The 15,416-nt window shown below is 34.2% G+C and overlaps 1 pseudogene; it reads right to left on the bottom strand.

Moving 5' to 3' along the window:
* Window positions 1–5,920: 5,920 nt before the first annotated feature.
* On the bottom strand, window positions 5,921–5,959 carry LOC148164693 (small nucleolar RNA U3; annotated as a pseudogene).
* Window positions 5,960–15,416: the final 9,457 nt, after the last annotated feature.

Below are 15,416 nucleotides of genomic sequence, written 5' to 3'. Positions count from 1 at the left end.
ATTTCAGAGCTGTCTTTCTTGGGGGCTCGTGTGTTAAGTGGACCTGGAGCCTGACTGATACTTGAGCTCTTTGTACTGTCAGGTCCCACTGGTGGTGGCTGAAGCCTGGGCTAGCTTTTTAAAGTCACTTTTCCACAGGAGAGTTAGCAGCCTTCATTGCATATCATCATATATTGATAAAAAAGGCTTTTGTGTTGGAAAAATCAAATTTGGGTCAGTTTCTTTCATAGTCAGTTGCTGGGGTGAAGTAGAAATAATTGGAGATAGGCTAGTAGGGACTAGCAATCACTAAACAAATTGATGTCTTTATCTTTTACGATATTTTCTGAAAATGATATGAATAATATATAATGTGCATATGGAGGAGGTGAAGAATTGAAGATGGGTACAGTTTTTATATGAGTAACATTTAGGGAAGCAATAAGGATTTAGACAGTATCTCTCCAAGTGTACTTTGCAGATGTCCTGCTTCCAAAACTCCTACAGTGCCTAATAAAATGCAGATTTCTGGGCCATTTCTAGGTTGAAAAGGGAAACTCTCAAGCTTTTGATCTGGGAACCTGCATGTTAAACAGAATTCCCTTCAGTTTAAAGGATGGCTGATGGAGAGAAAAGGAGAAAAATCTGAACAATGGTATTGAAATATAAATCATCAAGTTGCTCCTCCGTGTTTCCTAAAGTAATATGTCAGTTTACAAAATGAAAGTGTTCCTAGTAATTCCAGATCTGGATCTAATGAAAGACCATCTCTGTACATGAGGAGATCAAATATATAACTCATTCTTGCTTCTTTCAGACAACTAGTCAAAAAGAATTGTCTACAGTGATTGCTGTTAGCTAGAATCAGCTGTCATGGATTGTGTTTGGTATGTCAGAGGTCTTGTGAGAATCAGCTGTCAGGCATGAAATAGAATTGTATGGTTGCTATAGGTCAAAGGAGAGAGTTTTTGCTCATGAAATTTTGACATTGTGTCAAGTGTTGTATAACTAGTTTTATTTAACAAAGGTGAGGTTCATAGGAAGTCTCATTAAAATACACCAAAGCACTGAAATACTTCTAGATTATGAAAGATGCATGTTAATAATTTTCCTTATGGTGATTAGGAGATAGATAGTTCTCATGAGAAATCCTGATATGATTTTTATTAAGGAATTTAGAGGTCTCATAGGTGAAACTCTGAATTTGACTGTTGAAATTCTTCTAGATTCTGGGTAGATGCTAAGAGATTGATGACATTGAATTTTTTTTCATTGATTATAGATTATAGAAAGAGATTGGTAAGTACTTTTTGAACCAATGCTCAGTACAGCATGGCATGCTATCAGTAGTGGGCAGTTGGATGCTGAGACTTTTGCTTAATTAAATGAAGCATTTTGAAAATTGAATTTCACATAAAACCTCCGCTTTCTGGATTCTCATGAAAAAATCAGAACATTTACCACATTCCCTTATGGCAGCAATCAGAAGTGGCTGCCCCCTCTGGATGATGAAGTACTATCCAGCAGGAACCTGCTTCACGCATTTATATTACCTCTCTCTGAGTTTGTGAACCCTTAAAGGCTTGAGGCTCTTATTAAAATGGTCTGTTGCCAAAAAAAAAAAAAAAAAATCTATTTCCCTTCCTTCTAAACTTCTAGTGCCCTTCACTTAGGATCCTCTCAAGATGACAACTTAATCTCTGAAGGAAAACAAACTATTTGACTACATTTTGTAAAGGTACATATGCATAAGAAATATACAAAGGAGGATAATTATAGGCATATGTAATTCATCTGGATTTGTCAAGCTTAGAAATTACATTGCAGTTTTCTGATTGGGTAAGAACCAGAGTTAATAAAATGAAATATGATAGAGGGGAAATGTGAAGAAGTCCTAAGCAATTATGAATACACAAAAATACTTAAATACAAAATCAATTAGGAAATGGAAGGTGATTGAAATCTAATTTGTCAGTATTTTTATGAAAACACAGTGAGTGAAAAGTTCAGTATACATCAGTAGAGTGATATGACCACTTTTCTTAATTAACATATAATATTTGTTTCAGGGGTACAGCTCAATCTTACACAATTCACAGCGCTCACCATAACACATACCCTCCCATGACCACTTTTTAAAAGATGCAAAAAGAGGTGCATTAATAGAAATTAAATAAACAAATGATGGAAAGTGTCTTTTTACCCTGTTAAACTAGGTATGGAAGAATGTTTTCTTGAAGTTTTAAAAGGGCAATGACCTCAGAGTGCCAAGAAATGAGAACAGGTGACTGTGATGAAGAGGGGTGTTAAGAATGAAGTCCTATAAGACTATTGAAGCCATATGTTTAAACCAGAGAAGACGGAAACAAAGGAAATAGGCAACATTTTTTTTAAAGATTTTACTTATTTGTCAGAGAGAGCACAAGCAGAGGGAGGGGCAGGCAGAGGGAAAAGCAGGCTTCCCACTGAGCAAGGAGCCCAACACAGGGCTCAATCCCAGGACCCTGGGATCATGACCTGAGCCGAAGGCAAATGCTTAACCAACTGAGCCACCCAAGCATCCCTAGGCAACATGTTTAAATAGTTAAATGGCTGATGTATGACAGAGCATACACTTGCATTCTGTCATTCAAAGGAGCAGAAAATGATAAAGATTTGTGTATTTTTTTTGAAATGTGGGAGAAAGTGAACTGCAGATCATTCAGACTAGTGACATTGATCACTGTGTATGGAGAACTAAAGAAATCTTCATGAACACATGGATTTTTGGCCACTTCCTTAAAGAGATAGGGCTCACAAAGAGCCAAGATAGACAAAACAGGTTTGACAAGGCAACTTAATTTTGTTTATTTTAAAATTTTAAAAGTTTATAAATAATCAAAAAATGGAAAAATTACTTTAAATCCTATATTTTAGAATAAAAATCACTGCCATCATTTTGGGATACAAGCTTTCAAACTCCTTGTGAGACATATAAGTTTTATCAAAGTAAGATTTTACTATAGCAAATTTCCTGTAATGTTTCTCTTTCTACTTCAAAATATACTATAAATGCTCTGTATTTTCAAATCAGTAAATGTATGGTTTTGGGGTTTTTATTTAATAATTGAAAGAGCACAGGCAGGAGAGGGAGGGAGGGAGAGAATCTCAGGCAGACTGTGCTGATGCAGAGCCCAACGAGGGGCTCAATCTCACGACCCTGAGATCATGACCTGAGCCCAAACCAAGAGTTGGAGTCTTAACTGACTATGCCACCCAGGTGCCCCAGTAAATGTAAGGTGCCCCATTAAATGTAAGTTTAAATTATTATTTTAAAAGCATACTATATCATATATTTACATCATAATTAAAAACTGAATATTCATTTGTCATTGGAAATCTATGCAGTTTCCTATTATACACAATAATAAAATATTTTGTCTAATTATTTCTATAGGATATACTTAAAAATGGGATGATAGTATCAAAGTGTATGCATTCTCTTTAGGAACTTAGATACATATTACAAAGTTCCCTCCAATTTTTTTTTTTTTTTACAACTTATACTCCCACAATCTGGAAATAGAAACTGTTTCCAAACACATCTATATTAAATTCACTGTTATCATTATTTAGGATTTTTTCCCATTTAAATTTTTCTTTGGTTAAACATATTTTTCTAAGTTTTTGTATTTTCACATATTTAACATTTGTATTTATTTTTGCATAATTATTTATTCATACATTTAGCTCATTTAAAAAATGTTCATCTTTTTTTTTCTCGAAGCTTTTTTTTTTTTTTTTTTGACTTGGGCTATTGACCCATTGTTTTTCATACAGTTAAGTACGGTTTAGCATTTACATTTCAGAATTAATGATATATATGTGTGTGTGTTTAATAAATGTGAAGGGTCTAAGATTTTACCCCACTTTGAGCTAATAAGTTAGGTTGCCACAATTTCATGGATGCTGGCAGAAGACATGAGACCTCTAGATCAGAGAAAAAGGATAGTTCATTATTCACAGTAATAGCAGTAGCTAAAATGTCAGCATTTTCTTGCGCTGATTTTCTAAAACCTCAGTTGACAAGGCCCATGTGATGTTTGCACATGCAGTAGGTTTCATTACAAGATAGTACCCCAAGCTTAGAACATGGCAATATTTTATAAGGGCCAGCTAGAAAATCTGCCCAGTATTTGCCCTATAGGTAGCTATTATCTTTATTATGCTGGACAGCAAACAAACATGCCCTATCTTTATTTCCCAAAGCTGTTGCTAAATAAATGTCCTTGGAAAGATGATTCATGAAAGCTTGTCAGTACCTCTGCTACCAAGACATGCAGAAATCAGAGACCTATGGAGAATTGTCTTCTGACAGTATATGCCATAAGAAGTTAAAATTTTATAGTAAAATTTACCATTATTAGTTTGTTGTTGTTGTTAAAGAAATTACTCCCTCTTTTGGATAGTGTTATTAAACTGCTCAATTGGAGAATTCCCACACCAGTATTTCTCACATGTTTCTACTGAGGTATTTCAGTGGAAGATGTCTGCTTTGTGAATGAATTTCTGTCTCCCACTTTGTCTCATATTCACACAGATGATTTTTTTCTATTCAATAAAATACTTGCTTTAATGTATAAGTAAATTTTCCCAAATCATCCAGGAAGATATGCCTTATTCATCTTTTAGCTTTGACAATTCTGACACACTACATTCCTCATAATAATATTAATGTATATGTAGTACCAACTATGTCAGAAATTGTTCCAAGTGCTTTACATGTATTCATTTTGGTCTTGGAATTATCTAAAGTACTATTTTTACCTGTTTCACAAATAGGAAATTGAGTCAACAAGTAATTTGCTCAAGATCAAATTCCCAAGTTTGATCATTATAATCACAATTCACCTGAATTCAACAAGAAACTTCTTGCTTCATGTTCTTGGAAAAAATGGATAAATTTACTTACCCAATTGATCAGAGGTGATCCGAGTCAATGCTGACTTTGTGTATATCTGTAATCCATCTAGGAATGTAATAAAAGCTACATATCTTCTCACAGGGGGAAAGATGCTCACTCTCATTCTCATACACACACACACACACACACACACACACACACGTAAAATATTGCATATAATTTCAGGGGTTTTAAGTGACATATTCAACATTAATCACATCTTAAGCTCAATTACTTAAAATATTTTCACTTAATCCTTTAGTACTTTTAAAACTCTGGGCAGCAAATACTTTTTAATTTTGCATCAAATACTTATATAGAAAATGGGTAGTGAGAAGAAAACCAGAGCTTGAAGGAACATGGAAGACTGGATTATTTGGTTTTTCCCTGCTCTATCATGGGGAACCAGAATGGAATCTAGTTAAGAGGATGAACTCTGGAGTCAGGCAGCTGGGATTGAAATCCTGGCTCCATGCCAGAGTTATTTTAAAAATATTTAACTGGTAATGCTGGGCATGGACCAGTCAGAATGGACATAATCTGTAAACAATGATATAGCCACACCAGCTCCTATCCAGCTCTGGTTCTATCACTGGTGGTGTTTTTTTTCTGTAACTCAAGTATAACAATAGTCATAAGATTTTTGGTATGATATGGTAAGACATATAAAGCACTTAGAACACTGTTTGGTAGAAAGAGGTATTTGATATTAGCTATCATCCTCATCATTGTGACTAATACTTGAACTTCCATGGAATTCCAGAATTTTACATGTAGAATATCAAAGCCCTCTGCTTAAGGGAAGGTAGGAAAGTGCACTTGAGGTGATCACCAGGTGTTGTATATAAGTATTGAACCACTAAGTTGTACACCTGAAGCTAATACTACATTGTATGTTAACTAACTGGAAATTAAATGAAAACTTAGGGAAGATCTTGTTAAATCGGAATGGTGCAGGTCTCTCGAGGATCTTATGTGGATGGAAGTTTTAAGGTTCAGAGAAATTAACTATAGAAATGATCCCTGAAAGTATAGTCTTTGGTTCAGAGAAATGTTGAAAGCTAGTAAGAAAGGCAGGAAGTAATACAATGGTATTCAATAGGGTAAATATAAAGTTTAGCATTTTGGTGAAGATAAAAAAAACTATCTGTTTATAGAAAGGGAAAAAAAATCCCAAGAAATAAGATGGACTGTAGTGAAAAATAGTATTTTAGCTAGCAAAAGCAACAGTGTCTTCTCAAAGGGGGAAAATGCTTTCTTTTGCTTATACGTGTGTGTATATATAGATATGTACAATATTGCATGTAATTTCAGGGTGTTGCTTTAACACAGGTGTGATGTTGCCTCCCAACTATGGTTAATGAGTTTTACCACAGTGGCCATATGACATCTGTAATGTATTGGGTTCCAGGCACCAGGCTGTAGAGAAAGACACATGGATATATTGAGATTTGTTCAGAGAGAAATGTGACCAGGAGGGTGAATAATAAAGGAAAGATAACCAGGAGTATTGTGTCTAGTGAAATAGAGATCTAAGGGGAATGCTGATGGTGATTTTCAGATGCCTGCTAACCCTGACATGAAAGAGTTCACTGTACTGTGGCAGCAAGGGATAGAATCAACTGGTGAAATTCGCAGAAAGGCGAAGGTCAGCTCCACATGCAAGATGCCTAAAGTAGACCTGTCTGTCCATACGAGTGGACTTTTCTTTTTCAATAGTTACATTCAAATAAGGTATAGCAATTAGCAAAAGAATGCCATAAAGGGAATTTTTGTCATTGGTTGAGAAGTTGGTAATCTCTTTCCTTGCTAAAATTCTTTGAATTTATGATTTCAAGCTATGATAAAAGTTGATTATGAGGGATGACTGGAAGAAGGAAGAAAAGGTATGGAAAGAGAATAGAAATAGTTATTCCAGACAGAAGATTTCATCTCAACATAAGAATTTTCTAAGAACTACAATTGTGTAAGAGTAGAATAGGCTGCTTTCTGAAGAAGTATGCTTGACCTTTGGAGGTGGCCACTGTGTTCTTGGCAGATAGCATACTTAGAAAATTGCATTTGAATTATCACCTGTTAGGAAGTTAGGAAGATTCTTGATTAATGGGAAAATGTACTAGATGAATTCTAAATCTTCCAATTCCAAGGTTTTGTTAATTGGGTTGTTTCTGTTGGCCTTGTATCGAAGTATATTTTCTCTTATTTGCTCCATATTTTCCCAAAGCCCACCCAGGAAATGTATCTATTTATTAAAAGCAAATCAATATTATATGAACCAAACATAATTGCAGTCTCAGAAGTTCTTTATTGCTTTTACCAAGCTGCTCAGTTTACTTTGATTTCATTATTCATAAATTTTAGTGATGTTTGATTATGCTTAGAGGAGAAAGATTTTGCTTGTTTATCCCTGAATTGTATAAATATAGAAGATAAATAATAAAAAGCATTGGGGCTTGAGATAAATGTCAGTATTTGAGTGTGTTTGAATATAGATTTTTTTCTCTTAAAAATAGGTGAATTAGAACTTTTTTAAAGAATAGCATAATTATCAGTTATTAGGTATTTATTAGGCCACAATGATTTTGATAACATTTTTCTCATTTTAAAATTGACATGTTTAATTTATGAAATAGGGCAAAAACCATTCACATGAAGAGGAAGATAAAGATCACTTACCTGTATTAATTTCTTAGGGCTACCATAATAAGTGATCTCAAACTTGGTGACTTAAAACAACAAATCTATTCTCTCACAGTTCTTAAGACTAGGAATCCAAAACCAAGGTTTCACTAGGGCTCTGGTTCCTTTGAGGGCTCTGGAGAAAGAATTCATCTTTACTTCTTCCTAGCTTTTGGTAGCTCCCAGCAATCCTTGTTATTCTTTGGTTTGTAGCTGCATCACTGCAGTTGGTGTCTTTCTCCATATGCCTTTCTCTGTGTGTCTTCGGGTGTCACCTCTTAAAAGGACACTAGTCAGTGGGTTTAAGGCCCACCCTCAGCTGGTGTGACCTCACTTTAATGATTACCTGTGCAAAAAGACTTTTTCCAAAGATGGTCACATTCTGTGGTTGCAGGTGTGCATGAATTTTGGACGTTATTCAATCCATTATACCTAAAATCTTATTTTTGTTAATCATTTTATGCACATATTTTCATTTGCATTTTATTCATATCTATTATGAAATAGATCTTGGTGCACATATTACTTTGGACCTGCTTACTTCATTTGATATTGTGGATATTGTCTTGTGGCATTAACTAATTAACTTTACATTTCCAGTGTACCAAATTAATTCAACCAACACTCTATTGACATATTTCTATATTGTCCCCTCCTTTTTGCCATTACAAATAAAGCTATGAAAAACTTCCTTGTATATAAATCTTTGGATATATCAGTGATTGTTTCCAGAATGTGAGACCCTGTGCTATATATAGAATTGCTTGGTTCAAGGGTATGTTTTTTTCTAACACTTTTAATATTTGGCTTATACCATTTGATACTCTGAATGACAGATAAGTAGACTGTATAGATACTTGACTTTTTGGAAAGAATCAACTTAGTTCTAGGAAATTTTATTAAACATTCAGCATGTTATCTAGTCAATATAAACTTAACAGTAATGTTATGGCTAGGTTATATTTCAGGTTAGATCTTGGAATCAAGCAATATCGTGTTTTGGAAGAAAGTATTACCTATGACTGATTGGGAAGGACTGCTTCCTTTTTTCTTCTCTAGACACTCATTTTCACATGTGTATGGTCTCCAAAAGCCATAATGGTAGATTCTAAGGAGACTAAAGAGAGTAGAGCTTCCAGCAAGTGGAGAACACAATGTGTCTAAGGTTTTAAGGGCTTTCTTTCCATGCTGATTTGAAAGCTAGACTTGACCTGATACATGCACTAATACTTCTAAAGACTAATCAAAGTCATTACTTACATCAAAATAAAAGTATTGAAGATAAATCCTGGGGAAATCTGAACTTCTTGAAACTTTTTTGCTGATGGTTTTTTGCTGTTGTTTTTTTTTAAATAAAAGCACTTAAATCTGTTTTGGTGGGAGTCATAAACTTAGATGCTTAGAGGAGTAGGTGATATAATCAGCAAGGGTGAGAAGTTAAAATCACCAAAATCCTAAAAGAAAAAAAAAAGTCTGAAAACAATGCTTTGATGTGCTCCATCTAAGAGAGCATACTTTAATCACTTCTATGATTTTTTTTTCCTTTCTGTGAAAAATGAGCCTAGGGTTACCAGATTGTGATTTTTTTTTTCCCAAGACAAGATACTCCCTATTTTTTTTGTGAAACATTAAAATTTTTAACTACAGATAAATTAAAATTGTAAGGAAAAAAAACCACTTTACAAGGCAAAAAAAAAAAAAAAATAGTTTCATAGAGAAGTTTGCCTTTACAGCACCAGTCTAGGACTTCTGGTCTTTTGACTTGTTAAGAGTGTACACTTTTCTGCTAAATTCACTGTTGTATTTTTTTGTAGCCAGAGTTTCAGGTTGCCACCCCTTACTCTTAACCCAAGGACACCTCGCATAGATATTAAAAAAATAATTTTTTGTACCCTTTCCAAATATGTTAGCACATAGCTGGTCAACCTTAAAATTATAATGTCAACTTAAATCCCCCCCTTTTCTTTTTGGCAATCAATTCTTTTTAATCTTTCAAGCATCTCAAAAGGTCAAATGGAGAATTTTACTCTCTGTACATAAAAACAGTAATCTTACTGGAATAAGATATGAATATTGGTTATCAATTAAAGACATAAAAGAAATCAAAATATCATTTGTAAAAAAAAAAACAATTTGGATAGCCCATATCTAAGGCACTTGATTTAAATCTTATGTATTAAAAATGTCATTTTTGTATTTTAATTTCCTTTTATAAAAGCTTAGTACCATCTTAAATGCTTCTAACTTTATAATTCTCCTGTACATACAATTTTTTAAAAAAAATTTTTCCCAAAGTGATCTAAATTATAATAAGGTCTCTGGTTGACACTCAAATAACACCAGGAGTATTAATATTCATTATGGTGTGTTAAACAATTGGGATAAAATTGATTAGTATTTTTTATAAAGCTATTAAAAAAGCTTTTAATAATTCTGCTACACAATGCCAATTGTATGATATGGATAAGATCCTAAAAATTACCATTTGCTCATGTGAAGTTGACAGTTCAGTTGGTTGTCTTTGGTGTGTACTATGTCAATCACAGTATTTACAACCTAGTTTTCTTGCACCAGTTTAATTTTCAAGTGAAACAAACTTACGTATTTCTGACTAAAATTGATTGTTCTGTAATGGTCAATCACGACATGATTTTTTCCATAGAAAGTCTCCTTATTTCTTGGTTCAGTCAAAAGATACAAAGAGCTATTGACTGGAAAATGGCTTGAGCTCCAAACTTATAATGGAACAACAGAGACCTTAAAGGAAAATATTGACAGAAAGAGGGGTTAGAAAATTCACACTTCTGTTGCTCTCTCATACTAGTGGTTTCCCAAAGAGGGTCTGTGTGCAATAGATAAGAAATTTGTGGAAGAGAAAAATAAGCATTACCTATATAAGTTGATGACTTCACTGTTCTGCAGAAGTGATAATACTATCTCCCAGATTGGGTTATTTTAGGGGAAAGACTAACCGTGCAGATATTTTAACTTGAACTTTCTTTAGTTCTTATAGCTATCTAACTAGTGGCAGTTATCTAATGCACATTTAATGTGCAGTTATCTAATGATATAAAGAAATACCTTTGGCTGACAAATTTTAAATACTTAAATTTTTAATATAATGGCATTGGCCTGATAGAAACCAATATAACTTGTTGATGTCTCCCTAAGTTAGGAAGTTGTAGGAATCCTTCCTAAAATGATCCATATGCATCATACTATGTTGGGTAAATACTGGAAATAGTCCAATGAGTCCAGAGATCTATATATCTACATAGAACTAGCTTGTTAATTTGGAACAGAAGCAAACTGATTTGTTATCAATTAAGGAAAAGTCAAATATATGCATTTTCAAATACCCAGAAACTATGGGCTTTGGTGTACACGTGTATGTGTGGATATAAAAGAGTATGTCCCTATTTTATAGGGTAGATTTGAAACTAAAGATGACTTAGACTGTTTTTCAAAACTGCTTTATTGAAATAGAATTCATATACCATAAAATTCATGCTTTTGAGGTGTATAACTCACTGATAGTCACAGAACTGTATAACTGTCACCACTGTCTGATTTCAGAACATGTCATCACCCATTAATAGTCATTACCCATTCCTCCTCCCTGAAGCCCTGGCAACAACTAATCTACTTTCTATTTCTATGGATTTGCCTATTCTGAAAATTTCATATAAACGGAATTAAACAATATATGGCCATTTTTTGCCTGGCTTCTTTGAATTAGCCTAATGTCTTCAAAGTTAATCCATGTATCAGTACTTAATTTCTTTTTGTGACTGAATAATGCCACATTTATGGATATACCATTTTATTTTTCCATTCACCAGTTGATAGACATTTGGGTTGTTTCTACCATTATGAATTCTGTTGCTATGAATGTTCATGAACAGGCTTTTATGTGGACACTTTGAATTCTCTTGGGTATATACCTAGGAGTAGAAGAGCTAGGTCAAAGTTACTTTTTGTTCAACATTTTAAATAACTGACAAACTGTTTTCCACACATTCATAGCAGTATGTAAAAACTTCTCCACATCTTCACTAACACTGGTTACTCACTATCTTTTGTATGTTAGCCATCCTAGGGGGTATGAAGGGTTTTGTTTTGTTTAGTTTTGTTTTGTTTTGCATTTCCCTAGTGACTAATGATGTTTTTTTCTTTCATGTGCTCATTGAAGAAATGTCTATTTAAATCTTTTGCCTATCTTTTAATTTGGTTGTTGTTTTAAGACTCGTGCTGTAGGAGTTCTTTATATTTTGTGAATAAAAGTTCATTATCTGACAGGATTTGAAAAAAAAATCTTCACTTACTTGAAAATGTCCTTTTGAAGAACAAAAGTTTTTAAATTTTTTTGAAACACATGATTCATTATCCTCAGTACTCTGAGAAGCAAGTGAAGAGCAATAATGGATTTTTTAAAGGCCGACATCTGAAAATGCTGAGTGGGGCGTGAGGAAGGTAACAGGCTAGAACAGTGCCTTGCACATAGTAAGCACTATGACATTTGTTAAACTGAAATGATTTGAAGTTGAAGATCATAATATATTTGAGACTTGATAAAATCCAAGTTAAACTGAAGCTTTAAGCAATTCTTTTTAACTGGCTTCTATTAAGTCACCTTATTTCCTTATGACAAGTACCCCCATATTTTAAAAATCATTTTTAATCCATTTGTGTGGCTTTATTTGATATACTTAGTCCTATTGATGCACTGTCAAATATAGATTGTAGTAAATTACAAATTTTCTTACTGCTTGTCTTTGTTTGAAATACTGATAAATCAAAAGGATTGAAATACTGTCATAAAATAGAAAAAAACTCAAGGTTTTTAGTGGACACAGGTCAGTTTTAAAACAATCTACTTAGTTTTCAGCATATTTCAAAAAAGACTGTAAGATAGGTAAATTTTGTATATATCTTTTTGCAATCTCAAATCTTTGAATTAAGCAGTTTAAACCAATTAAAGCATAAGTGATGGTAATATTCCTGGAGCATCTTGTGGTCTTGAAACTGACTTCATTTTGCTCCTTTTAAGTGGGAACAACATTATCGTGGAGAATCCTTAATTCTGACAGTGCTGAAAGATTGACCTTGTTTTGTACTTGAGATCATGCCTTACAAGCCTGATACTTATAAGGACCTCTCCTATGTGGAGATGCAGATATTAAACCCTTTAATCCTCAGCAAAGACTGTGGAGTGCTTTCACAGGTCACTAAGCCACATTCTCCCAATAGGTAAACTACTTGGGATATCTTTGCATTAAGCATGTACTTTTCCAAGCCACTAGGGTTAACATTTACTGTGAGAATTGGAATTTTTGCAGTGAAATTACAGTAGTTTGAAATAATAGCAAAAACTAGGCACTATTTAATAAAAAATAATTGGTTCAATATGCATTTATTTAATCTCTATTTTATACCAGGTCCTTTTATGTAATGTACTCAAAAGATTTTTTAATCTTCACATATCCCTCAGCAAGGCATTATTAAATCTGTCTTGTAATCGAAAAATTTGTACCTGTGAGAGGTTAACTGGCTTACACCAACTCCCATTTATGAGCATTGAACCCAAATGGGGGTTCCAAAGACTTACTCTTTTTTCTTTCACATCATGCTCACTCCTGCTAAGGGAAGGAGTTAATGTGTTTGCAGTAATACCTAAAATATCCTGAGAAGTGAAAATGAAGGATCTAATCCAGGGTGCTGAATCTTCAGTGTTGGCAACATTGGTTCCACTCTCATGTTGCCCAGTCCAACAGTGTCTATGAGTCTAGTAGTTGAACTGCTTTGCTTAGTAGACAGAACTAATTACTTCCATTGTCTGTGTTGCCCTGTGTGTCATTGATTCAGTTCCACCATTTCCCATATACTTCACAAAAGTTCAAAGAGCCAAACAGTTCAATGACTAATAAATAAATATTGATGCTATATCACTCTTTTTCATGCAGTGGTGTCTCAGTGTTGGGTTTTTAAATTTTTTTGAAATGCTACAGTTTTTTTTCCTTGTGGTGAGAACATTTAAGATCTGCTCTCAGCAACTTTTAAATACACATTACAGTATTGAGAGGCATCATTCTATTCATAACAGTTCAAGAACTTAGAGCTGAAAGTTTGGACCTTTTGACCATCTTCATGAATTTTTCTCACTCCCCACCTCTGGCAACCACCAATCTGTTCTCTGCATATAAGTTTGTTTGTTGCTCTTTTTGTTGTTGTTTATTTTGTTTTTGATACCATGTATAGGTGAGCTCTTGTCATTCTCTAACTTATTTCACTTAACATAATGCCCTCAGTGTCCATCCATGTTGTCATAATTGGTAAGATTTCCTTATCTTTTATTTTTTTATTTGAATTCAATTAACATATAATGTATCATTTGTTTCAGAGGTAGAGGTCAGTGATTCATCAGTCTTATATGATACCCAGTGCTCATTACATCACATGCCCTCCTTAATGTGCATCACCCAGTTACTCCATCCCCCACCGCTCCAACAACCCTCAGTTTGTTTCCTGAGATTAAGAGTCTCTTATGGTTTGTCTCCCTCTCTGGTTTCATCTTGTTTCATTTTTTCCTCTCTTCCCCTATGATCCTCTGTCTTGTTTCATAAATTCCACATATGAGTGAGATCATATGATAATTGTCTTTCTTTGATTGACTTATTTTGCTTAGCATAATACCTCTAGTTCCACCCACGTTGTTGCAAATGGTAAGATTTCATTTTTTTGATGGCTGAGTAATATTCCATTGTGTATTTATCCCACATCTTCTTTATCCATTCATCTGTTGATGGACATCTGGGCTCTTTCCATAGTATGACTATTGTGGACATTGCTGCTATAAACATTCGGGTGCATGTGCCCCTTCTTTTTACTGCATCTGTATTTTTGGGGTAAATAACCCCATTGGGATACTGCAGTTGCTAGGTCATAGGGTAGCTCTATTTTTAACTTTTTGAGGGACCTCCATATGGTTTTCCAGAGTGGCTGCACCAGTTTGCATTCCTGCCAACAGTGTAGGAGGGTTCCCCTTTCTCCGCATCCTTGCCAACATCTGTTGTTTCCTGAGCTGTTAATTTTTGCCATTCTGACTGGTGTGAAGTGGTATTTCACTGTGGTCCTGATTTGTATTTCCCTGATGCTGAGTGATGTGGAGCATTTTTTTCATGTGTCTGTTGGCCATTTGTAGGTCTTCTTTGGAGAAATGTCTGTTCATGTCTTCTCCCCATTTCTTGATTGGATTATTTTAGGGGTTGAGTTTGATAAGTTCTTCATAGATTTTGGATACTAGCCCTTTATCTGATATGTCATTAGCAAATATCTTCTTTCATTCTGTCAGGTGTCTTTTAGTTTTGTCGACTATTTCCTTTGCTGTGCAAAAGCTTTTTATCTTGATGAAGTCCCAATAGTTCATTTTTGTCTTTGTTTCCCTTGCCTTTGGAGACATGTCTAGCAAGTAGTTGCTGTGGCTGAGGTCACAGAGGTTACTGCCTGTGTTCTCCTCTAGGATTTTGAAGGATTCCTGTCTCACATTGAGGTCTTTCATCCATATTGAGTCTGTTTTTGTGTATGGTATAAGGAAATGGTCCAGTTTCACTCTTCTGCATGTGGCTGTCCAATTTTCCCAATACCATATTTTGAAAAGACTGTCTTTTTTCCATTGAATATTCTCCTTTGTTAAGGTTTTTGATTACTGCTTCAATTTCCTTACTGGTTATGGGTCTGTTTAGGTTTTCTATTTCTTCCTGGTTCAGTTTTGGTAGTTTATACGTTTCTAGAAATACATCCATTTCTTCCAGATTGT

The sequence above is a fragment of the Eumetopias jubatus genome, unplaced genomic scaffold (assembly GCF_037043125.1).
Source record: "Eumetopias jubatus isolate StellerSeaLion01/CBP00866 unplaced genomic scaffold, mEumJub1_p1.0 scaffold_3, whole genome shotgun sequence".
NCBI classification, from domain to species: Eukaryota; Metazoa; Chordata; class Mammalia; order Carnivora; family Otariidae; genus Eumetopias; species Eumetopias jubatus.
This window is presented reverse-complemented; position numbering and strand designations above follow the sequence as displayed.